The 25,118-nt window shown below is 41.6% G+C and overlaps 1 protein-coding gene across 2 annotated transcripts in view; it reads left to right on the plus strand.

Moving 5' to 3' along the window:
- Window positions 1-8,787: 8,787 nt before the first annotated feature.
- The window catches only part of gabra3 (gamma-aminobutyric acid type A receptor subunit alpha3), an 82,878-nt gene continuing 66,547 nt past the window's right edge, over window positions 8,788-25,118 (plus strand). Inside the window, exon 1 of one of the 2 annotated variants that reach the window (XM_069539649.1) lies at window positions 8,788-9,502. The gene's annotated coding sequence lies outside the window, so the exon portion shown is untranslated. The remainder of the gene's footprint in view (window positions 9,503-25,118) is intronic. The other variant, XM_020085711.2, reaches the window with a different exon arrangement.

Here is a 25,118-nt window from a genome sequence, read left to right on the forward strand (position 1 = left end):
CTCTCGCAGCACATCCACCCGCTGCTCATTTTTTATCCGCCTCTGAAGACGCCTTTGGCTGTTGATGAAAGCCTCGGCCACTTTTTTTTTTTTCAAGCTGTAAACTGTTCACAGTTCCGCCTTGGCTGCAGGCTCAGAGTGTTCCTGCTGTATTTATGCTTTTTACTTTCTATGGCTATTTACTTCCTATATCCCTATATCTTCCAACGGCACAGGGAGTTCTCCCGAGTAAACACAGAGCTGAATGATGGACCTTTATAGAAGGTCAGGCCTCATAGGTTTGTTTTCTTTTGGATGACAGCAAGTTGATTTTTTAATGTTTGCATTTGCCCTTCCCTGTGTACCCACACTGACCTTACATCTCTCTGCTCAATAATTCTTTCTTATTTCTATTTTCCACCTAAATTGCCATAATGATGTATGGGTGTCTCTCACAACACATCAATAATTCATTTCTGTTGGTTTACTTTGAATTACTTCTCTCATGCAGCTGGTTCAAACTGTATCTACAGGCAAGACTAACTCTGCAGAGTCTCTCGTCTTTCTAGATAAGCTGCTCTCGCTGTTCGTTCTCTAAGTTTAGTTTTTCCAGTTAACCCTGGAAATATTTCCAAAACAAGGGTTTTACAAAGCAGTATTTGTGTTTTTTTTACAACAAATTAATTTGACATTTCAAATCACAGTTTAATTTGTGGCTCTTCATCAGTATGACTAATAATACACTATATAAAAGTTTTCTTTTTTATTCTTTATAGTGATAATGATTAATAAATGATAATCGATTAGAAGCATTGCTGACCCTGTTATCTTTGACAGCTGTAGTGATGTTAAATTCTGCATTTTACAATGCTACAACTGCTCAGATGTCTATAGACATAAGATACAAGTTATTATTCCAGCAATTCCTGTATACACTAGCATGCACATGCCCAGTGTATGTGAATGACCACACAATATGCATTGGTATGAATGGGGACAGGGCAAAAATACTTGTGTGGACAGAGACCATTTTAGTTACAGTTGTAAAAAAATGCGGTGGTATGGATGTCGTCTAAATGAGTCAACTATTGCATAACGAGTTGCAATATAATGTGTTTTATATAAAACACCTGATCCTCCTGATCCTCTCTTACTGTCTGCTTTCATCTGGGTTATAAATAAAAAAAATCCAGATCAAAAATGAACAATAAGCATGAATTCATTATTACATACATTATACGAATATGAAGAATGTTTCTCTCTTACATTTATGAAAGGGCATTTATAATGTAGCTCTTCGTCCAACATTATTAGAATTTTATGAGCGCTGTCAATAGGATCTGTCACTGTTTTACTATAACCATGCATTCTTACAGATCTGAGCTTTTGCTGAATTTCCTTGAATTAATATTAACATTAAACGTGCATTATTCATTATGTCCTTATTATTCTATTTAGCATCAGCAGCTTAAACTGAGAGCTGGTAGCTAGAGATTGATGTAATGACACAGAAAGAGCTCTGAGAATAGAGTATTGTGCCATTCAGCCCCAGGGACCTCATTCTGCAGTTTCCTAACATTTTGTCCTGTTAGTAAAAGTTTAGAAAATTCCTTAGTTATGATACAGTCAAAGAAATTCCACATTCCACAAGAACACATCCCTCCGCCAAGGTTCAACAGTCCAAAACACTAATACATATCATTCCCCTAAATATCTTTCATCAAGATCCATGAATTATTCCCGGATAAATCAACTAAAATATTGAAACACGTCCCATCTCACAATGTAGCCACCTGATCTGGATCCACTCCAAAATATAATGGGTACTTTCTTGACACCGTCCAGTAGCTTTTGCATAATGCTGCTAACAGTCAGATAAACACAATCTCAGACGAAAACATAAACTCCAGCTAGGCTGAAATGGAATGCTTCGGGGAGTCTATATCTCATCCAAGGAGAACGGCCAGTCCTGCCAATTTGAAGAAAAAGAAGAAAGTTTCAAAGAATATTTGCTAATATGTCTTGTCAATATTGTGCCTAGCTGTGACTGAATATAGAAAGAAAAAATGTTTGACCTGGAAAGCCTAAAACAAAACCAGAGGTTATGTCTGTTTAGGTGCACATGGCAGATGACCAACTATAAAACATCCGATTGTTTGCAATAGTCTTTATTTTACAGTTTGAGTGATGCACTATTTTTATGTAATCAAAATGTGTCTGATACCACAGTGACATTTGAGTGAAGGAATTACTCATATTAAAATATAATGTGTTGGGACACACTATATACACTACAGCCAAATGACTTACAGTAGATGCATCAGTATCCAGACATATGTATCAGTTATATTTACTGCTAATGATATTTTGGTAAAGCTTCTGAATGTGGTAAATACAGTATGCTTGTATGAGCTGACTATAAATAGAAACAGGTGTATATTTTGGGGTTCAGGGGATATTAAATTTATGCAGTACAAAGTATTTTATCGAGAAAAGTAGTCTTTTGAGAACTACAGCACAAATACACAACTAAGAAGTGGAGTCAGTGTCTGATCCAACAGCACAAAACTGTGTTATCTCTGGAGAACCACTTTTGAAAACAAATGTAAACTTCTGCTGGATGCTCAGGAGCTGAACAGGCTACACTTCTGGGACAAGCAGTGCTCGACTAGTCTCCAGAGGCTGACTGCATGTGCCATGTGTATACATCTGGGGACGAGCGTGGAGAGGGCTCAGTTTAAATATATTGCTTGTTTCAGCCCTCTAATCAAGGACTAATCAAGGACCAGGATACTGAGAAAATGCAATGAGCCTCAATTAACAAGGTGATGGGATAGAAAACTAGCTGTGCCCCCCCCCCCCCCCGGTGCCAAGAACCAGGATTGAGAGGCAACGCTGCACATTTGGCGATGAGCACCTCTCGTCCTGAGAACAGCTTCACATTCTGTGTGGGAAATGCCAGAGTCCCATCTGGGATTATTTTGAGCAAAATGGCATGAATTCAGAACAGTGCTCAGTGTTTCCCATTCACGCAGCAGGAAACCACTTGGCAGTCATTCACTCATTAAACATTTAAATATCGCTATTACAAAATTAAATTACTAATAACATAAAAACTACAGTAAAATATACTTACAATATTTACAACTCAGAATTAATGTTTCATCTGTGCCCAACAGAGAGTAGTGCCACGCTCAATTTCTTACCAACAACAAAGAGGTTATGTTTTTCGTGTTTTCACAAAAACTGCTGGACAGATTACCATGAAACAACAATGTGATATGGTTCAGGGAAGCCATTCAATTTTGGTGCGGATCAAGGAATTCTTTATAGCTTTTGTTAACATTGTAAGATAGGAGTAATGTAACATTTTCATTGATCCCTCAGAAAATAATGAACGGATCTTGATGAGAAAGAAAAATCAGACGTGTTTAGGGGACTGATATTTATGAGTGAGTGCAATCTGGTGCAGATCCAAATGAAAATCTGGATCTATAAATGTGGTTTCATAGGAGGAGTGTTGGGCCTTGGTGGAGATATGTGCCATTCTAGATTTCATAGTTTTTTTATCCAAAGAAACACAAAAATGCAAACAAATACACAAAATATACAAATAATTAAAGAGAAAAAAAATCACTAAGAAAAAAACTCCCCATCCTATGGATCTAGGTCACCGATCCCTACAGGGCATCACTACAAGAGATCCTTGAGGTTCATTAATAGTGAATACCAAGGCTCTAAAGCCGATTCCTTCTCTCCGAGGACTCCAGCAGTCAACTCCAACTACACAATGTCCAGGTACCTCAGAACCCAAACACCAAGAGAGAGGGAGCCTTCCATTGCATGGCAACATTTTTTTTACCTGCTAAAAACACTGGTTTTTAATTAAAGAAAGGCCCAACTTTGACAAGTCACTCAGAATGAGAGTAATGGGCGAGCAGGGCAGCTTGGAGAGGTAGTGCCACCCTCTCATAACCCTGCACAAAGTAGATTTCTGGGTGAACATTCGCTAAAAACACTCAACTTGGTTTTCATTTATATGATTCTGATCAGGACATAAACACTCTGGGTCAGTTTGGAGTGCACCCACAAACGCCCTATTTGTCATTTTGTTTACTGTAGGTATAAGAGTGTGGGAGACAGGGAAACAGTTACAGAATGATGGATGGAGTGAGGACTTGTTAACAAGCAGCGATATTTTTCAAAAGCAATTACTGTAGCATCCAGCTTCTTTTTTGGACCATGACAAACAGTGTTTACGTGTCCAATCCCCGAGCATTTTGGTGATTAATTACAGGGCTGACAGTGATTTGTGTAGCTTGATTTTTATGTGATGATCACAGCACTTCCTTTTCTGAACGCATTCTAAAGCAATATGCAGCAAATAAATGCAAAGTCTGGCTGTGGGATAAATGTGCACATTACATCAGAGTCGTTTCTGTCGTGAAGTAAAAAAAAAAAAAAACATTATTGTGAAAGTGTTTACTCGGTTGTATTTACCAAAACGGATTCTGCTCACTGTGGTTCCTTTTTTTTTCTCAAAATGTGCGCAGCTCAAGATCGAATAGGCCCCAGTGGCATAGCGACTAGAGTCCTGAAAATGCATAGGGCTGAGATGTGGACTGCACGACATAATGAGGGACAAAACCTGCAGCAAAATGCCACTGCGAGTGGATTTGATTACTAGGGAACGAGAAAAGGAAGCGGCCGGGGCTGGTTAAAGTCAATGAGCAGCGTGGCAGAACCACTGAATGACAGGGCAGCTGATGGCTTAAATGAAGAGCTGACAGCATCATTGAACTGCCTGGCACTAAGTGCTGAAAGTAATTAGTGCTAATTAGGATCAGCGCATGGCGAGCTGATGGCGAGCTGATGTGGCGAACATAACTGGTGTTCCCCGCCCGAATTTGTGCGAAGCTTCATCTGTAAAATCTGCATATTTTGTCATATTCATGATGCGAACAACATTGTTGTATGTGGAACTGATCATTTGTCGCAGCAGCTACTTAGAGCTGCCATAAGAGGGGAAGCTCATTGGTTGAACTCATCACAACAGGCTGCTCACATCTGTAAGAATCCAACAGCTGCTCAGTCTCCATGAAAGACGAAGCATCGAGTCCTCAAATCACCTCGTGTTTATTTATCAGCTCCGACAACCCCTGCACCTGTGGCTCTCACACACACACAAAACAACAAGAGCACAAGCCCCATGGTTTGATTTTCAATATGGGAAAATGAATGTAGAGAAAACTGAAGCCAAATGACTCATTTTCAGGGATACGAAATGTTGAAAAGGTCGCGCTCATTAGGTGCAGAAGAAAAGAGAAAAAAAGGAATGATGGGGAGAAAACAAAAAGGAAGAAGATGGAGGTTACAATAAGATTGTTATGACATTGAGATACATGTGTTCACTCCTCCAAGCTACAGGGTGCATCCTCTTGAGGATTGTGTGTAGCTCAGAGTCACCACCCCCTCAACACAGCTATCGAGTGACTGTTGCATTCTCTTCGAAACTGAGCTGATTTGGGTTTTGACAACCTGTGAGTGTGCAGCCTGCTTCTCGAACAATGAGTCTGTGAGGATTACAGTGTCTGTGCGCTCAAAACGATGCAGCAGAGGTCAGAAAAAGATCCAGACGCTGCTAGGCATTTGGAAACTCTGAATTTTAAATGAAACTTTCTCAAATAGTCGTCGTTGTAAACAATATTTTTAAATAAAGGCTTGCACTTTCCCTGCGTCCATTTTTGAAAGAAGCCAACATGTTTTTGTCCACGAGCTGGGACTAATTAATAAAAGCAGCCAAGACGTGCACACATCTCAGTGTCAGTTTTTCCAGAGTTTATAATTATTAGCCGGAGGACACGATTATGCCGGTGAAAGGTTGTTTTTTTTAATGACAGGAAGCTACAGTAAATGTAAGGCGTGCTGTGAGTGTAGAAAGTGTAGAAATGGCACATTGTGCTTGATTCATTCCACCACTACTGCTCAACCACGTCTTTTAAAAGGTAAGGATGGAATAAGTTGTGATATCGATGTAAAACCTTGTGTTTTAAGCCGGTGGTAGATTCTTACATACCAAGGTTACACAAGTAAAGGAAGAGATTAAAGAATCTTTCGCAGCAGGAGGGATTGATGATATAAGCAGAAGCGTAGATGATTTTTCCCCTTAAATCTTAAAAAACTGCAGATGCTCATCTCTTCATGGCTCTCTAGCTCCCTGGCTGAACTGGCCGACATCTCTCTCCTCTTCCATGGGAGCTCACAGCTAATCAACTTTATTTCCGCCTCCAGTTATAATTACAGTCTCAAAGGCCTTCGCAAGAAAACAATAAATGAAAAGGATAAATGAAAATGGCAACCCTCAACCTTAGACCCTCAGCGAGAACAAGGGGGGAAGCCTTCCATGAAAAACTTAATTAGGGAGAAGATGCGGAAACCTCAGGGTGGACCTCACAGAGAGTAATCCCGCTGTCCCGCCCTCACCTTCCCTTCCTGAAAAGCTGCGGGAGGTGATGAAAGTTTGAAAAAAGCCTGCAGAGTATGTGTTTTCCATTTCTGGCACAGATGTATAAGAAACAAATGTGAATAAACTGTGACAGAAAGCTCGATTTATGAATTTGGTTTATTCTGTTCTGTACCATGAGCGTTCTGTTTTCAAAGTGGGAAGTTCATCATCATAATGTGCTCACAGGTAGCAAAGCCCCGCTGAGTGAGGTTACAGCAGAATAGTGCAATAAACAGGCTGTTATATATGATAGGAAATAAAAATGTTAGAGATCTGCCTCAAAAAGCAGTGAAATCATCTATCTCGCTAAATGGTTTCCAAACAGTTAAATAACAAACAGTGGTTACCAAACATGAGGTACGGACCCCCGCCAGTGGACCCTAAGACTGTGTGTGTGTGTGTGTGTGTGTGTGTGTGTGTGTGTGTGTGTGTGTTAAATTTAAAAGCAACAACAAATTAGGTATTTTACAATTTATTATTACAACAGATTAATAGAAATAGTATTCAAAGCTTGTTTTGTCCCTACTTCATTAATTAATAATAACAAATTAATTTGTATAGCACTTGTCTTAACAAGGTTACAAGTGCTTAACAAAATCCATGGCAGAAAAATGAATGAACTAAAATAAAAGTCATTCAATTCAGTTCAATTTTAAATGCCATATAACCTGACCGCCATGACAAATTTGGGAACCCCTCCCCTAAAGATACCTGGAGGTGCAGGTCTTATAGGTTGGAGATGATACGATATCTTGAACATCAGAGGGTTTGGCTGCAGAAGCTGCTCATGAATTAATCATGGCCGCTAAGCGTTTGTTTGGTTTGCCGCTCGCTGCAGTCGTCTGACGGCACGACCACTGTCGGAGTATCCTACAAATACTGCACGTAACATTTAGCAGTGGTGTTAGGTCACTTGATACTTTCAGCACCACTGCTGAAACATGTTCAAAACTATAATATGTGCAGAACAATAGAAGAGGACATCTTAAGAATTATGCACTCAGCATGCTTGTGTCCTGCAGTCACACTGACAGAGGCAGCTTTTGTTTGAGATTTGCGTGCCTGCCTCAGAACCACTGAGTCAAATAAAACACGTGAGTAACACATGTGTTATCTAATACCTCTAATGCACCAACATTTTTTTAAACCCACTAAAAAAGGTGACTTAGGCTTTTCCCGTTGCCATTAGCGGATTTTACCACATTGGACTTATCTCATCTCACTGTCTTTCGAGGGTTGCATCCTGCAAATAAGAACAAAAATTCTGTTGCACGTTGTTTCTGAGATGTTCAAAAACTAAGTGGACACAAGTTTGTGGCTATCTATGCTGCTGAAAGTTCAATGCACATCATAACGCCATGCAGAAAAAGAGCAGTGTCAGCATCTAGACTAAAAAATACCAAAAAAAGAAGTTTCTGCATTCAGCCAGGGTGTCATGTTTCCATCACTGCCAATCAGAGCCAGAGCCAATCAAAACCTTTCTACTGCAGAGTCGTAGTGATTTCTGATTATATCCATTCCCATTGCAGAAATAAAAGATGTTAGTGGATATTAGTGGCTTTTACTTTTGTGGCTGAAAACACATACAAATAGAAAACACACGTGAATTAAGAAAACAACTTGAGCTGCAAAAACATTACAACACATGCAAATACAGAAACGTGCAGCAAATTAAGAAAACAACCCGAGACTTGTTTCCAGGGGACCGAAAAAACTGATGAACATGTGCAGTTCCATCATCACTGACAAGAAGCAGACTTCAATACCTTCACAAAGCATTGAACTACAGCCAGGCTCATCATTTCTTTGGGTCCCCTGGAAACATTTTTAATTGCAGCGTCTTTCTGTATTTGCATGTGTTGTTACTTTTTGCAGCTCATATGTTGTCAGATTGATGAAGTTGTTCATCCACACCCTACAAAGTTTAGGGAGGAGGAGCAAGCAATTCAAAAACTTCTGGCAGTGTGGTTTCCGAATTAGGCTTTACACTGAATCCAAATTGTTACAAACTGATGGCAGCAATGTTTCAAAATGCAACACATTTTTTAGATTTAAGGATAAAACCCAACTCATAGGTCTGAGTTGGGTGGCAGTTTCATCTAAGTCTTTGATCTTGTACAGTGAATAGCAGAGAACCGAATCGGGTCAGGGACTGCTCCCTGCTCGCACACACATTCACACTAACACACCTGGGAGTTGGCACAGTGCATGCACAGTCTTGTTGTTATTTGCTGCTGCATGAGCAGGGGTTAGAGGTGACTTGCTCAAGGGCACCTTCAGCAAGTCTGGAGATCAAGATGAGATGTCTAATTTTTCCCTATACCCAGATAATTCTTTTCTCCCCCTCTCTGCTCATTTGTCTGATGAGACCACACCACCCCAAGGTCACAGAATGGAGGGGGGGAGATCTGCTCCCATTTCCTACTACTGCAGTGATTCACATGAGACTGCTTTATCACTGTCAATAGCAGCTCACGGGGGCTTGGCATCTCTCGTCAGCCGTGTTGGGACCTTGGGCACCTGCGTCAGTGCTCAGAGCCCCCCTGCTGAAGAAGTGGGCCCACTCGCTGCTGCTGCTGCCTGGGAGGCTGCTGTGCAACAACGCACAAGGAGGAGGAAGAGGAGGGGGGTGAAGAGTCCCTTCCAGCTGTCGAGAGCATCACTGACAAGCTGCTCGGTCCTCCCCGAAAAACGTGCGTGTGTGTGACAGATCACCGCCTCCAAAACAGCCCTCGGGTTCAGGGTTTGCCGCTCCTGGCCAGCGCCAATCTGAGGTGGGTATAAGGAGGGGGCGGGAAGGTTAGTTTGAAGAGGGCAGAGCTTTGCGAGAGGACGCAGATCCCCCCCTCTCTCTTATATTATTTCACCGCTGGAGAGGAAAAAGAGAAAAGAAAAAAAAAAACAGTGGAGAATAAGAGCTGAGGGAGAAATCAGTCGGACCCATCGTCAGAAGCTCATTAACTCGGAGAGAAGAGGAGGAGAGAGGAGGAAGAACACGCCGCTGATACACTGCTGCTGGTGAGATGATGCTTATTCTTTTTAACATGCTTGTCATTAACCTGCGCTATGTGTGTGTGTGTGTGTGTGTGTGTGTTTGTGTGTGTGTGTGTGTTCCGCGTGACGTGGGGAGGGTTTGTCAGGTTTTACGCACATGTCCGCTGCATGGGCATGGTCCGCAAATGCGCGCAGTGGCACCGTTTCATGCACATGCAACAACTGCTGTTTGTGTTGTGTACCGCAGTGTAATTGATGGTTTAACAGGTCTCCCCCCTGTATGCTGCTGCTGCTGCTGCTGCTGCTGCTGAGGATGCGGTGCTGCGCGTCGTTCACAAACTGAAGCCTGGTATGATGATAAAATAAATTTAAAAAAACACTTCGCCTGGGAATTAAGTAGTGTTTTCTTTTCTTTCTTTTTCTTTTCTGTTACTGTGGGGATGCAGCTCAGGCAGTGGCGCTGTTAAATGTTACTTGACTTGTGTGTACTGATGGACAGAAGACGACACAATGCGACACACGGCGGCGGCTCCAGCTGGAAATTATTACTTTCCCGTTAATGGGCAATTAGAGGATGGCGCGCGTCGTGCGTCCTGCACCGTTTATTTTTTTAACTTCTGCCTCCCGCTCCTCTGCCCCTGGATCACTGGACATCCTGACATTAGAAAAAAAAGCACCCGCAGCCAGTGAGAGAGGCTAACTTAACCTTGGAACACAGCCCCCACACCACCACCTTCACAGCGCAAGGGTCTGGCAGCTGTCTGCGCCCACCACCCCAGTCCACAGCACAACAACACTGCCAGGAAAAATCATACCGGTGTCATGTTTGTCTTATAACATCAGATTTAACTTGAGAGCCGAGGAGGAAAAACACATTTGGCCACACATATTTATATAAAATATTAATTTCTCTTAATGGTTTAAACCAAATAAATGTGTGAGAGACACAACCCTGCCTCATTGACAACACAACATATCCTCTGTCTCTCTCTCTCTCTGTCTCTGCCTATCCCTCTCCATCTCCTCACCCCTCCTGGCAGCCACCGACTACGTTTACATGGACACCAATATTCTGACTCTTGATCTTTTTCAGAATAAGACATCATTTTGATTATGGTGTTTACAGGAGGGCAGGATGGTGATGGTTATTGTCTCACAGCAAGAAGGTTTCTGGTTTGAATCCAAGTTTGGCCAAGGTCTTTCTGTTTCAGAGACTCTGAATTGATCGTAGGACTGTCATGGTTGTTTGTCTCTGTTGGCCCTGTGTGATAAGCTGGACACCTGTCCAGGGTGTACTCCGCTGGGATTGCTCCCCCAGCTGCCCCCACAACCCTTAAAGAATAATCAGTGTTGATAATAAATGAAACGGATGATTACATGAGTTGATAATAGAATATCCCATTCATATTCCTGTTGACATGTTACACAGCATGGTCTGATTATGGCCCATCATTGCGTGCACCCTTCATAATTTCCATTTCCCCTAAAATGCGTAGCATAACTACAGTTTCCCCCTCACCTAAGAAATGGGACTTCAAAATACTGTGAAACCTCCAGAAGGACGTTATAATGCAATTAAGACACATTCATGTTTACATAATGGGACTAGAATCCTCCACGTGTCTTAAACTGATGATTGCTTATGACCTTATTCAGGTTAAGGTAATCAGAAAATGCCATTTACGTGGCAGAGTATTGGCAACTATGTAAATGTAGCCATTGACCATGCACAGTAGTGTTTCAATGGCCTTGTAAGATTTGGCCAACATCCAGTGTGTTGAGCGAAGGCTTTGTATCATCACACCCAAACAGCCTAAATAATTCAAATAACATCAAACCCTCTGCAGAAGCTCATGAAACTGTCTTCAGAAAAATCGTGTGGACTTGTATCAGCAGAGACCACATGAACACGACCCGCTCAGAATTACTATTGCATTGTTGTTTTCGTTGTTTTTTTGCGGCCTTTCTCAACGGGGTTGAACATGAAGGCAACAAATGGTTTCAGCCGTGGAGAAAGGATTGGCTGGAGTCCCCTGACTGACTGACAAAGCACCTATATTCTCTTCAAGGTGATTTTGATGACGCATGTGTGGGTGCACAGTGTGGTGATTGGTGGCACTTCTCCAGACAAGATGCACATAAACAATCCTGCTGGTTCTGCATATTTAAAACGTACTCAGGTGAAAAACAAGCTTGACACGCAGATATTTCACATGAGAAGGAGAAATGATGTTGCGTTTATTTGCTTAATCTTTTTCCTGCTTCGCAACCAGCCAATGTCAGAGGCCAGGGTCTGGGTTTAATTAGTGGCTATCATCCAGGTCAAGGTTAAAAGCTGTCATTCACTCCGAAGATCATTTCCCCCCCCCTCTGCTCTGCCTGTTGTCGGCCAGTTGCCACATTAGCAGGAGACCTTTTCCTGCTCATCACATATTTCTGTTTTTCGACCGCACCTCACATTTGATGTAATGCACAGTCATCTGTGGCTCCTCACAGCCACCCCCACCCCCCATTTCTCAGTCTGCGCTCTACACGCTTCATAATGCAATGACTCCCCAGACTCGTGAGTGTGACCACAAGTAAATGACTTTTCTCAGCCAGTTTCTTCATCTGTTGAGACATACGGAGCAGTGAGGCCCCCCCCCCCCAAGTCTCACAGTAAATGGCTGCATGGTGGAAGGGAAGCGACATCAAACTTATCGGGGATGTGTCAGGGACAGCAGATTTTGTTTGAAGGAGAAGGTGTTATCTTTTCCCGGGGATGTACATTATAGATACGGGGTTCTCCTGCATCTGAAGTGGCGTGATTAGAGGATCTGTTTGTAATTGCTAATCTTCGGGTTCTGTATGCAAACCCAGGCAAATTGAACACACGGCGAAGAAGACAGAGGCAGATTGTTGCAGGGATTAACATTTCTATATTATCCCTGTACGCACAAAATAAGGGACGATGCAGTGAAAAGTATCTGAAATTATTAGAACATGAATGAGAGGAATGTCTGTCAGAGTGTTAGGGGAAAGCACACGTTAATGTATACATCATGCTTTGGAAACTAATCAGTAAACACACACAGTGAGAAGCTTGTTTTCGAGATGTCAATGTGTGCTGAGATCAGCCACACAGCTCAAGTGGAGATGGGACTAAGGCATAAAGCTACTGGCGGATGCTGATAATGATAACAGCTGACGGGTGGTAAAATCACAAGAGCCCTCTAAGTATGTTGGAGCCTCGACTGCGATCATGTCAGTCATGACCAAGAAGCTCTGAGGGGAAATTTACAGCTCGACTCCACATGGGCAAAGATGATGAGAAGCGGAACAAAACAGGACAATGAGGAGGCTGTGTTAATACAGTCAGAGGAGAGATGCAGACACACGAACACCTCACCGATCCAGCACAACCAAACATAATTTGCAGTGAAGCAATTGAATATTTTAAGGTTGAGGAGGACTTCTGCATTGCTCAGAATCTCTCAACATATACTCACTGCCTGCAAGAATTCCACTTACCTCCTTCATTACCTCATTATTTCCCCATTTATGTGCAGAAGAGGAGTAAGATTAATCACTGAAGCTTCATTCACACAGGAATAATGTTACCTCTAAACACCCACTGATTTATGATCATTTATGTCTTTGTCACTGGTCTTGAGCCTTTACAAATTTTCTGCAAAATCCTTAAACCAAGGACTTGTACTACTGATGCTGGCAGAGACAGAGGAGTCGTGACAACAATGTTCCCATGCAAATGTACATCAACGTCATTTAGGGACTAAATCCCCTTGCCAAGACTGAAACGTTTTCAACAAGTACATTAGCAGCACAGAAAATCATCGACTATTGTTTGATGAATGACCGAGGGAGCCTGTGCAGCAGTTGCATGGTTACCACATTCACATTGTGCTTGGTAGATAATCGGTCAAAAACCAGTTGTTTCGGTTTATTCAGCTTGTCTCCAAATGAATTCATAACCTACTCCTCTACGTATTACAACCTATGCTCAGAATCCATTGTCACCACAGATGTTCACCTTTTGTTTCTCACTCTGTTTGTACGTGGGACAGAAAATAGGAGGAAATCACTGTTACAGAATCACATCCTGAAAACAAAAAAATAATCTGATATTTAAATGAAGCTTTGCAGATTGGAGCAACTGAAACCCGCATTCGTGTTGGAATACATTTGTCTGTATTGTATATAAGAAGAGTGCAGTGCCCGTTCTAAACCTGCCTGTTTGGAACGGGCTGTTCGCCTGGTCTTCGGTGATGTTGGGAGCAGTGTTCTTTCTTAAACTGTCAAAGTGACTTGCAGTAATCCAGTCAAGGCAGTTAAAGACCGGCTGCAGGACTCGGTCCAGAGAACCCTGAAGCTGCGCAAAGAGTTGTTAACCTGCTGTTTCAAAGGTCTGTAAAGCTCGACTCATTAGCCGATCCCCAAAGAGGAGAATCAGTTGTTGTGATCAACAACGTTGCTTACATTGACGAGTCCCAGCTGCTGCTAACTGCAGAGCCACGGTTGCCTGTTTATTCAAATTGTATTGATGTTGTATGTACTGTATCACATGTCCAAATCGCACCCAATTTATCAGTGCACTTAATTGAGCCCTTAACAATACACGTGTTACGTGTGAAGCGGATGTGACAATTGACAGACAGGTATTCACACAGAGGTGACTGAAGGTTGTACAGTGCCAACTTGATCGCTCTTATTTTCACACACTCTCCTAAACCACATGTCTGGTCTGTGCTGTGACCTTTAAGGTGACAGGTTAGTTAGACCTGAGAGTCAACATTTTTCAAGTGCCAGAACCTTCCAGGAGCCTATAGCCTCTGGATGCCCAGTACTGAAGAGGTACAAAGGCTGCAGGTCCTCAAAAACCCCTGATGCATGAGACAAGACCTGAAATAGTGTGAAGGGGAAGATAAATGCTGTATTTAAACCTGGAAAACCTTCTTAAATCAGTCCGATCACGCATTAATGTGATGGACTGGCACTGAAAAGGAATTAAAGTATTTGATATTGGACATTTGATTGAAGCTGGCAGAAGACTAAAAAGTATTTAAAGTCAAAGACAGTGAGCGGTCAGTTTTTTGTGCCTGGTCCAGATCCGTTGAGAAATGTTGCTGGCAAAGACAGTGGGTACCAATTTTGTGAGGAGAGCTTGTGTGGCACAAATGGCAGTGTGTTGTGACGTGCTTCTGGTGTTTGTGATTGTGGAGGCAAAGACAGGCAGAGAATTAAACCTTAACATGGCTGCATAACCTCCTCTGCATGATGCCTGGTATACGGAGAAGGGTGCAGAGTGGTTTCTGGGATGTCAAGATGAGAGAAAAGCTTTAATTGTCAAAAGAAATTTTTTATAAACTTCAACACCAATTATTTTTTACTGCATCGACAAGGAAACTTGTGTGGAATGTCAAGATATTACCAATCAGTTTGAGACGCACAGGAGCAAGTATGTTTTTGTGGTTATTTTGCAACAGCCTGGTGCTCACTACACAATATTTAATCAGGATAAACAATGCACATGTGATTCTGCATTGGCAGGCAGCAATGAATCTTTTTAAAATTAATTTGCAGTTCTGACATATTCCCTAGTGAGTGGCCATCTGCTCCCATCAAAGTGCAGAATCATAAAAACAAAATAATCAACACCAGCATGAAAAGAGCATTGGACAAAATCTGACAATGCACCTACACATAGATGGCACCTCTTGGGTCTTTCATCCGTTAAAGGGATAGTTCACCGAAAAATGAAAATTACTCATCATCTACTCAGCACTATGCTGATGGAGGGGTGGGTGAAGTGTTTGAGTCCACAAAACACTTCTGGAGTCTCAGAAGTAAACTTTGTAGCGGCCCAATCCAAACATATGAAGTACATGGTGACCAAGACTTTAGAGGTAATAAAAGAACAGAAAAGACATAACATACCGCTTGTGTGGTGTGTCCGTGGGTCAGTGAATGCACCTCATAGGAAGGTATCAGTGGACTTTTAGGTTTAAAATGTTGAATGTCTGGGCTTGCGGACACTTAGATGACACCACACGAGTGATATGGAGGCATGTTATGTTTTTTCTGTTGTTTTGTATACGTCTGAAGTGTAGGTCGCCATTGACTTCAATTGTCTCAGAGTCAGCTGCTGCAAAGTTTACTTCTGAGACTCCAGAAATGTTTTGTGGACTCAAACACTTCACCCACCCCTCCATCGGCGTAGAATATGAGTGCATTTTCATTTTTAGGTGAACTATCCCTTTAAGACATTTGCTCTCACTGGGAAAACAGTAGTCTCAAGATAACACAGTTTTAAACATTTAAAGGTCCAGTGTAAAGGATTTTCATGGCATCTTGCAGTGATGTTGCAGTTGCAACAATAGACTGCATATAAAGATGGACAACATGTCTCCACTTCCCGCTATGCAGAGATGAAGCCAAAATATCCCGGATATGTACCCTGTCACCATGCACAGAAGACGCCATTTGGACTCAGAGACTGCACAGAAACGTTCAGGGGATGCAGGATTGGGGAGCCGTCATGTCGCCCATCTTTATATACAGTGTATGGTCGCAAACAACTGAATATCCCTCCCCTCGTCCTTCTCCTTCAAGCAGAGTAAAAAATGAAAAATGTCGGTGCAACATGGCCGACTCTGTGGATGAGGGCTCACGATGTAGCTGTAAAGAGCTCATTAAAAGCAAATGAAAGCATAACAATTCTTAGGGTCAGGTGATTGTACACTGATGTAAACGTAACTGTGAATATTATATATCTCATCTCAGCCAATACATCTCCCTCAATCCTACACACCGGATCTTTAAGCAGACCTTTTCCAGAATAAATTACCATACAGTCATATATGACAATAAATAGAAAATGATCCGGTCACGGACTGTTAACCGAAAAAACAAGCAATTTGAGGATGTCACCTTGGGATTTCAGGAAATTATGACACACATTTTTTTTGACGTTTTTAGGACTGAACAATTAATCAAGAGAATACTCAGCAGATAAAAAGCTTTCAAAAGTAATAAAGTTAGAAGGTAATAAAAGTTTGCTGCCCATGCTCCAGTGGACAATAAAGTCAGACACTACCTTCTGCAGTCAGAGGTTCAGGTTTGAGCCATGAAAATGCAGTCAGACACGGTTTTATGACACAGTCTATGCAAAAGAAGTATTTCTGTACAGAGCACAACAGAGACCATAACACCAATGGGCACAGTGTTTACCCCCCTTTAAACAGCCTCATCTTTATGCCATACTCTAATATGGTGCAAGGTTTAAAGATATCTGCAGAAATTATTCTAAAGGCATGAGAGGATATCACAGTTTAAATGATAAAATAAATAATTAAAACTATCAGATCCTCTGCATATACCACAGGAAATCTGTTAATCAAGGTTATGATGACTGACTAACCTAAATGCTTCAATAAGTAGAAGAAGCCATGGGAATAAAGAATCCAAAACCCTGAGATCAGACATGGCAGCATGGATTGAAAAACAAACAGAGATGATAAAAAAAAGGTCTTAATTTGACGTCAGTGTGCTGGAGGCTCACTCATAAGCTCAGTACAGAAACAGCACGGTCACCGTTCAGCTTTAACCTTGACATGGACACTGTCTGGAGGCTCCTGTATCAGGATTTGGGGCTGGTCGTGCAGGAATCGTAACTTCACAGACAAGCTGCGGCCGGGTCAGTCGCTGAGAACATAAACAATAGCAGCTCTTGAAATCGATGATGAAACAGTAAGAGGTGAGAAGATGCCAAAGGAAGGAAGGTGTGATCCTCACTCGCTGCTTTGAAAGCCTCACTGCAGCATTTTCGAGCGGTTCTGTGCTGTCGTCATTGTACGCACAAATGTTGTGGCTTGTAGAGATAATGTTTTGACAAAGTAGGCTAATAATAGGTTAAAATGCAGCACTCTGGATAAGTGCAATGGGGGTTAAGAAAATGCTTGAGAAAATGTATATATAAATGCCTTAAAATTATTCTTTGTAATCGCAAAATCTGGTCAATTAATAGGTGAGAATTTTCAGGAAATGTAAAATATTGAAAAACTCTTAAAGTACCCACAATTCAGGGTCAGAGGAGCATTGATTTTTACATTTCATCTGTCCGACGGATGGCAGAATTATTAAAAAACTACTGGATGGATCACCACAGAACTTGGTGGATGGATGTGTTGAGGGTCAGGAGGAAGGAACCCATAGCATTTTGGTGTGTATGTGAATAAATGGGCAGTTTCTCTCTCTGCATGTTTATCACAAAATTAATTAAATCGATGAGGTTGCAGGGGTGTTCGAGCATCAGGCTCGGTAAAGAGTAAAAGACGAGTGAGAGAGAGAAAACTGAATTTCAGTTCACTTGTGGTGACTCGCACAACTGAAACTGTATTAAGATCTTAACTTTCACCGGGCTGGCACCAGGCTGCCAGAGGAGTGTTTACTGATCATATGCTGTGTCTTCCATCAAAAATACAAACTACAGACATAAGCTGCAGTTTTAGAATGCACTAAAAGCACCTGAATAAGACCTTTAGAGAATTATGAATTCTGATCCAAGGTAATCCTTAATTGCGCTACATTTAAACTGTCTTACAGGTTCAGATGTATTCTCCACACAAATAGCATTCCTCAGAGCAGTATCACAAAACACCTGATCTTTGCTTCTGTAACTATTTTGACGTGCGCAAATGCAAAAATCTATTGAAGTCACATATACCAGTCAGAGAGAAGGCAGGACAAAAGTACATGTTTGGCAATCAGCAGGGATGCCACCCTGACGTCACTGAGCTTGACAGCCAGACCTTGGTTTTGCCTTGATGCATATCCATGAACATCACAGGCACACGAGAGGACAAGTCTGTCGGACGCTGACACCCACCTTGAACAAGTTTGACTGCATGCCAAGAATGTGAACACACTTATCTGTGAGGACAGGATGACTTGCAGCAGTGACAGCCCCCCCTGTCACAGGTTACCTTGGAGAACATGGCCTTTTCCAGTTCTCCTTCATACAGACATAAATTCAATAAGAAGATGCGTTTTCTGTTTGTGGAATTACATCTATGATTCAGTTGCACCTAATACTGTGTAAACTGCTAGTTTCAACAAATGATTATAATGAGAACCATAAGTCATGCTCGGAATCACCCTTTGCTTCGTACGTCTAGTCAGTAACTTACAAGCCACTTTCCAAAAGTTGGCCACAACTGCTGTCTATTTCAAGCCAATCTTGGAGCCCATTGGCTTTTGTCTAAAGACTAATTAAACTTTTTCATGTCGGTAATTTGGTTTATACTTTCCCCAATGTGTGCATTCACAAACTGTCAGGTATCTGCTTGGTTCTGTGCTCTATCACCCTGCTGCATGTCCTCCCTCCCCCGCTGACCTGCGCTCATATCACTACACCTCGGCTACAGGACTTCAGATTATGACGCAGCAACGTGATTTAACATCATTGTTGGAGAATTAGCGACCCCGCTTATCCATGAACAAAAATATGAATTCAGCAGGTTTTTATAAAGATCAGTTCTACATGTGAGTGATAGGAAAAGAGCAGAGAAGCAGAGTTGCTTGTTGACCAACACTGAGTAATGCACCGAGTAAAGCACGCGATGGGGGGGTTATATAATAATCGCTCATTAATTGTAATCGAGGTAAACGTTTGAAATAATAATGATATTGATTTAAAGTCATAACGCACAGCCCTACCAAGACTTACGTTTGCGGTACACTGTTTACAGGTGAACACACACACGCACACACGCACACACACACACACACACACACGAAAGTGAAACAAATCCACACTGTTAAGTGTTGGGTATCGTGTAGTGCTCAGGGTTTTTGAGTAGGAAGTTTGCCAGTTCTCAATAATGCATGAGGAAAGAAAGGAACAACAATTTGGTAAGAAGCTGCTGTTGGAGTTTTGAAGTCTCATCAAAGGCTTATGGCGATACTGGCCAATATTTAACAGAATGACAGAAACTCAATCAGTTTGCCAGAAAAACTTTAATTTTACAATCTCAAAAGTATTGACTGTATCCACTGAAGCAGGAGTAAGAGTGTGATTCTTTCCATTACATTAAAACAGTGCCAACAGTTATTGGACATGACCAGGGCACTCTGTTTATAATCATCAATACATTTCAAAAGGCTTTTGCATTTATCAAGTGCCAAACAAGTCCCAACTAGATTTTTTACATTCTAATCCCAGACACTATAAACATTTCAACTCGCTATGTGATGCCTCATTTTTATAATTTCCATGTAAACATCATGTTGGGTGATCCAGCTCATTGAGTCTTTTCAAAGCAGCAGTGTCTGACATCTGTTAAGTCTGATGGTGATTGTGTTTTTGAGTCGATAAGCATTTTGTCTGAAGAAATTGGTGACAGAAATAGATTCACAGTTTCCTGAGCTTGTTTAAAAACTAGTCTGTCACTTATCTTACACATCTATTGTTAAGATTGAAGCCAGGATTGAATGATGCAACACAGCAGTGTCAGTGGTGTGATGATGAGTGTGGTGAGGCTGGTCTATGCTCTGCTGACTGTGATGGAACACTGAGTCCTCTGCAGAGGCTGGCAGGTGTCGGAGTCAGCGTCTGAATTCAGTTATCACTTTCAGATATCTCATAAATACCCTTTAGAAATTTAAGCCCAGGATTCTACGTATTGTAGACTTGCACTTTATGTACTTATTTCTGTTTCCCATTAAATATCTTGCCTGCCATATTCACAGTTTCATAATGAACCAAACATTTTTTACACTTTTTACACTAATAACAAAAGAGATCTTTAAATGGGTGTGTGCAGTGCTATTAGCCATGTGGTTCATAATTGTTTTAGCTTTCAAGCAGACTGTCAGACTTCACAGCTTCAACTTAAGCTGCGGCATGCAACGCAGTTCTTTCTCTCACGCTAGAACTTGTCTTTGACTCTTTAGTTTTTTGTAACTGTCACTCGGTCTCATGTGGGATAGATCACTGGGTTAGATCAAATTGATTCAGTGGGAACTGTATACTCTAAATTATCCATATTATATGAAAACCAAGTAGTTCATATCACTGCTATTAATGTCTGTTTTGCCATACGCCTATTTACCTCTGACTGCAAACAGTTTAAAGTGTGTGAGACTGCCCAGATTAGAAACCAGAGAAACACTCATCAGTGTGTGTTTGTGCAGATTGCATGAGTACTGGAGCTTGTTGGCCCCACACTCCAGTCATTGCCTGAAACAGAGTAGCATGAACGCAGCTTAACTGAATCCTGCTCAGCCCAGCTGCAGTCAGTCACACTTGTTGAAGTTGTGTTCATCACAGTCTCTGCCCAACCAGCAAACTCCACCAGAGTGATACGTTTCTGCACCAGCAGTCAAAGCTGCTTTGATCACCAGAATCACTCTCACCACATTGTGTCAGCCTGTGCAGCAGCAGCCCACACAGAGCATACACAATCATGCTCGTCACAGATACTCTGTCACACTCACCACAGTTCGACGGATGCAGCCGCCGTCCAAGCAGCCGGCTGCACTCTCTGTCTGCCGCGATCGAACATAGCTGCAGCCAGAGTCGCACTCACCCTTGCTGCGTTCAGCATCGCTGTCGCCAGAGACGTGCTTACCTCAGCCACAATCAGTCATGCTCACTGGAGTGCTACACAGCCTGAGCAGCTGGCGCTGTACGCTACATGAGACCAAGCAGCCATAGTTGGAGGCACACTTGCCAGAGGCACCCTCACAGCTGCCATCATTCACACTAAGTGGGATCTTACTGGCCCCACAAAAAGCCCCAGTAAACATCTCATCCACAAAGACTCACAGCAGGACTCAAAGCTGATCACAGGCCTGTTCAAAGTCACACTCTCCTTATCCCAGTGGAAGAAAAGGTGATTATAATCGAGACAGAGGAAAAGATATCTGAGAACGGTGGAGGATAATGGAAAAGCTATGAATTTATTTATGTACTTGTACTGACATTCACAGATAAAAATTTGAATATATCTTCTATCATCTGCGTGGTGTAATGAGAGGGTAATGAAATTTGATGTGCGTCTCTGGATTGTGGGATCCACATTTGCAGTGTAAGGTCTTCTGCACAGTACCTTTTGAGATTAGATTTTTCTTGCAAGCTTAATGTATTTCAGGCAAGACCACCACCAGTAATATCCGTCTGTGTTATATGGGAGGAAAGGGGCCAAGTCTTGCCTGTGGCCAACACACCGACATATCTGGTGACGATAAGTTAAAATATGAATGATCTGTTTGAAATTCAGTCAAATGATTTTTAATATACAGACATCTATAATAACATCTATGACACTGAAACACCCGCATTTTACGCTGATTCCCTATTTCGATGTATTTCAATGAATTTCAATGAATTTCATTCCAATGTGAAAATATGCTGTTTTATTGCACATAGTATTTAAATATTTACACTGTTTCAGTCAAGTTTTTTTCCTTTTTATCAAATTTTGATGCCCTCCATCACATTCAGATTCTTTTTTTTACCAACATCTGTCCGTATCAAGCTTTACCACAGCCACAGATTCATACATTTATATCTAGAAATGTTTAAAAAAGGCTGTTGCTTTTGAAAGCAGTCGTCGTCATCATAAAAAACATGCATCATATCCATGTGGTTATATTACACATCCTTCAATCCTTACAGTATTGGCCTGAGTGAAAAAACAAGAAAATATATTCAACACAATATCTTGCTAAGTGCTAAAGACAATCCCATAGAGCTTCAAGGTGAACAGCAGTGTAGATGTTTGATTTATGGTTTAAATTATTCTGCAGGGCCAGTCTAGTGCATGTGCTGAACTCTGCTGCTCTTTGTATGGTTATTACCAGAGAGTGAAACCTTGCATTCCAATTACAGCTGGGCTATATAGCTGTCATTTAAGTTAGTAATGACCATAGCTTCTCCTGCCATTGAATTACCAGGCTGCCTGTGAATACTTTGCCTGTTAGTGTGATCGAAAGCTTCTGATCAAGCTGCTTCAGGTTGTTAAGTTGGATAGATTCAGTGATGTTGTGTAAAGGTCTAAGAATACATAAGCAGAATGTAATGTGTAAACAAACTGTGCTATGCATTTTCTCCATTGATTTTCTAATGTACATACCGGTCTTTATCAGCATTTACCTTGAGCTATACCACAATATGTGATGTGACCAATGACCCAACGCAATATCCATCAGATCATGTAGATTGCACTGTAGCTTAACTCTAAAGCTAGGATTGGAAATGCTAGCAAGATCACGCTACACTTTGAGAAGATGCAACCGCTGCATTCCACCTCTACTCATTGGCCTTCTGCCCTGACAACTGCTAGAAGCCGACTTTTCTCTGACATGCTCGCTAACTTCTGGGTATCTTCTCTGTTTCAGCGATGTATGTCTCTCTGGGTTGTGAACACTTTGGTTATTTGCACTTAGAGCATGGGCAGGCATGCCAGACAATTATTTCATCAGGTCCGAAAGAAACAACGTTTTTCAGAAAAAACCTACCAACCCTACCTTTAAGTTTAGAATGAATACTTTAGCAATATCAACAAAATCCATGTAACTAGATACTTGTGTACTGCAGTGGGTGGCTGTCCACAATATGTTGAACATGCTGAAAATTCTCAACTGAGTTTGTTTTGAGTGGAAACAGTCAAGGGATGACTTCATGACAATTCACCCCGAGGGGGCATATGAATGTTTGTACTAAATGTCTCGGGAATCCATCTCATAGCTGCCAAATATTTCAAATGCAAATGTCTACCCCATTGTGGCACAGTGGGAAATAGGGGATCACCAAAATCATTGCGGTTTATCATCTGGGGCACATCGAATGTCTATGCAGAATTCTCTTCCGATCTGTCTAATTGATGTTGAGATATTACACTGGATAAGTGAAAACTGTGACATTCTGGAGCTCTGGAGCAAAACGTCAAAGGCTTAATCTTTTCTCTGTGCTAAATTTAAAGGCAAACCAGCCAATTTTTTATGGGACATTTCGGCCTGGACCAAAGTGGCAGAGTGACTCAACATTGCTCTCCATTAGTTCACGCTGCAAGCATGGATAAATTGCGGCACAATCAGGAGCGACAGCGAATAAATGTCGGGAGAGCAGCTGACATGTTCATGCACAGATCATCTTTGTTCCAATAGTGATACGAAGTGATGTCTGAAGCATTTGATTGATGGCAATGACATGGAAGTCCCATCAGAGGATAAACAGCCCATCTCATGTTCCTGCAGTGGTGCGTCTTTACTCGGAGAGACACCACAAGACTCGACAGACATGATGAAGTCAGACGGATGCTTGCACTGTGCGCCCTCTTCATGTTTCTTTCCCTGTTTCTCTGGTGACTTTGGAGGATTATCTGCCAGTCTTGTGAATGGACTGCGGAATTGAAATATTTATGCTGTTACATTTTTCAGACTCACTCTATGACCTAGATATGGCTTTGATTTAAGTCGGGGTGGACTAGGTTAAAGGATCAGCAATTAAATGGTGTTGATATATGTAATTTTTCATTTCTGGCACAAATGATTTATTTATGATTTCTCTTTCTTTATGTTTCTTTTTACATTTTTGGATCAAATAGGCTGTTGATACCCTTCATTCCTAAAACCACTACTGAAGTGCATCTATTGAAAAATAATTTTTGGAAACCACAAAGTGAATTGGAGGGTTCACCTCACTAATAAAACTGAGTTTAAATTCACGTCTGGGTTCATCTTGAAATGTCTTGTTAGCAATATACTTGCTAATAAACATAATAAATAACAAGAATACACAAAGAGTATATATGTCATTATTTAAAAGATAGCATTTTGTTGATAGCATTTAACTTTTTTATTTTGGGTTCTGGTTATTAAGTTTCAAATAAGTAAGCGTTCTCATGGCCTATAGAGCAATTTTTTTTTTCCTCCGAATTTCACATCAAGGCTTCAGAATCACATTGGCTCTAACGTCTGCACTCAAACTCGACCATGCGGAGCTTTACGGGGCTACCAGACCCCCTCTGGTCTAAAAACTGAACTGAACTGGTGGATCACTGGTGAGATCAGATGTTTTTGAAAATGAATAAAGTGACCAGTCAGCAGGTTAATGAAGAAACAATTACCACCATCGCAAACAAGTGGAACCTGCTGCTACCCATGAATAATACAGAGCCCCCTCAGGGTCAATTAGTGGAGTGCATCATCAATTCACATGTGATTTCACAGTTTTCCAGCAGCCTGATTTTGACAAAGGATGGAGGAACAATGATATTTTGCACAGGGGTCCACTGTGGCCCGGCTCCAAGAGGCTTTCAACCACATTGTTCATTTTCACCTGCGAGTTCAGTTTGCCTGTGGGTACTGTGTCATCTCATACAGTATACCCGCTCAACCTTCCAAATGCATATCTCAGTACTCCATCTCAATTCCTTCCCACTACCATTTATCCACTGCTATGTTATTGCTTGCTGTATCTATTAGATGCATTTTCGTGACACTCTCATTTGTATTCCCATCGCATCTTTGCAGCAGTAGGTTGCCATGCTGACCTGCAATATAATTCCCTGCGCACAACCAGGCTGAGTCAACGTCCCTGTGAACTAATTGGCTAAATATGTGACTATATGCAGAGGCC

Source organism: Paralichthys olivaceus, chromosome 15 (assembly GCF_024713975.1).
Source record: "Paralichthys olivaceus isolate ysfri-2021 chromosome 15, ASM2471397v2, whole genome shotgun sequence".
NCBI classification, from domain to species: Eukaryota; Metazoa; Chordata; class Actinopteri; order Pleuronectiformes; family Paralichthyidae; genus Paralichthys; species Paralichthys olivaceus.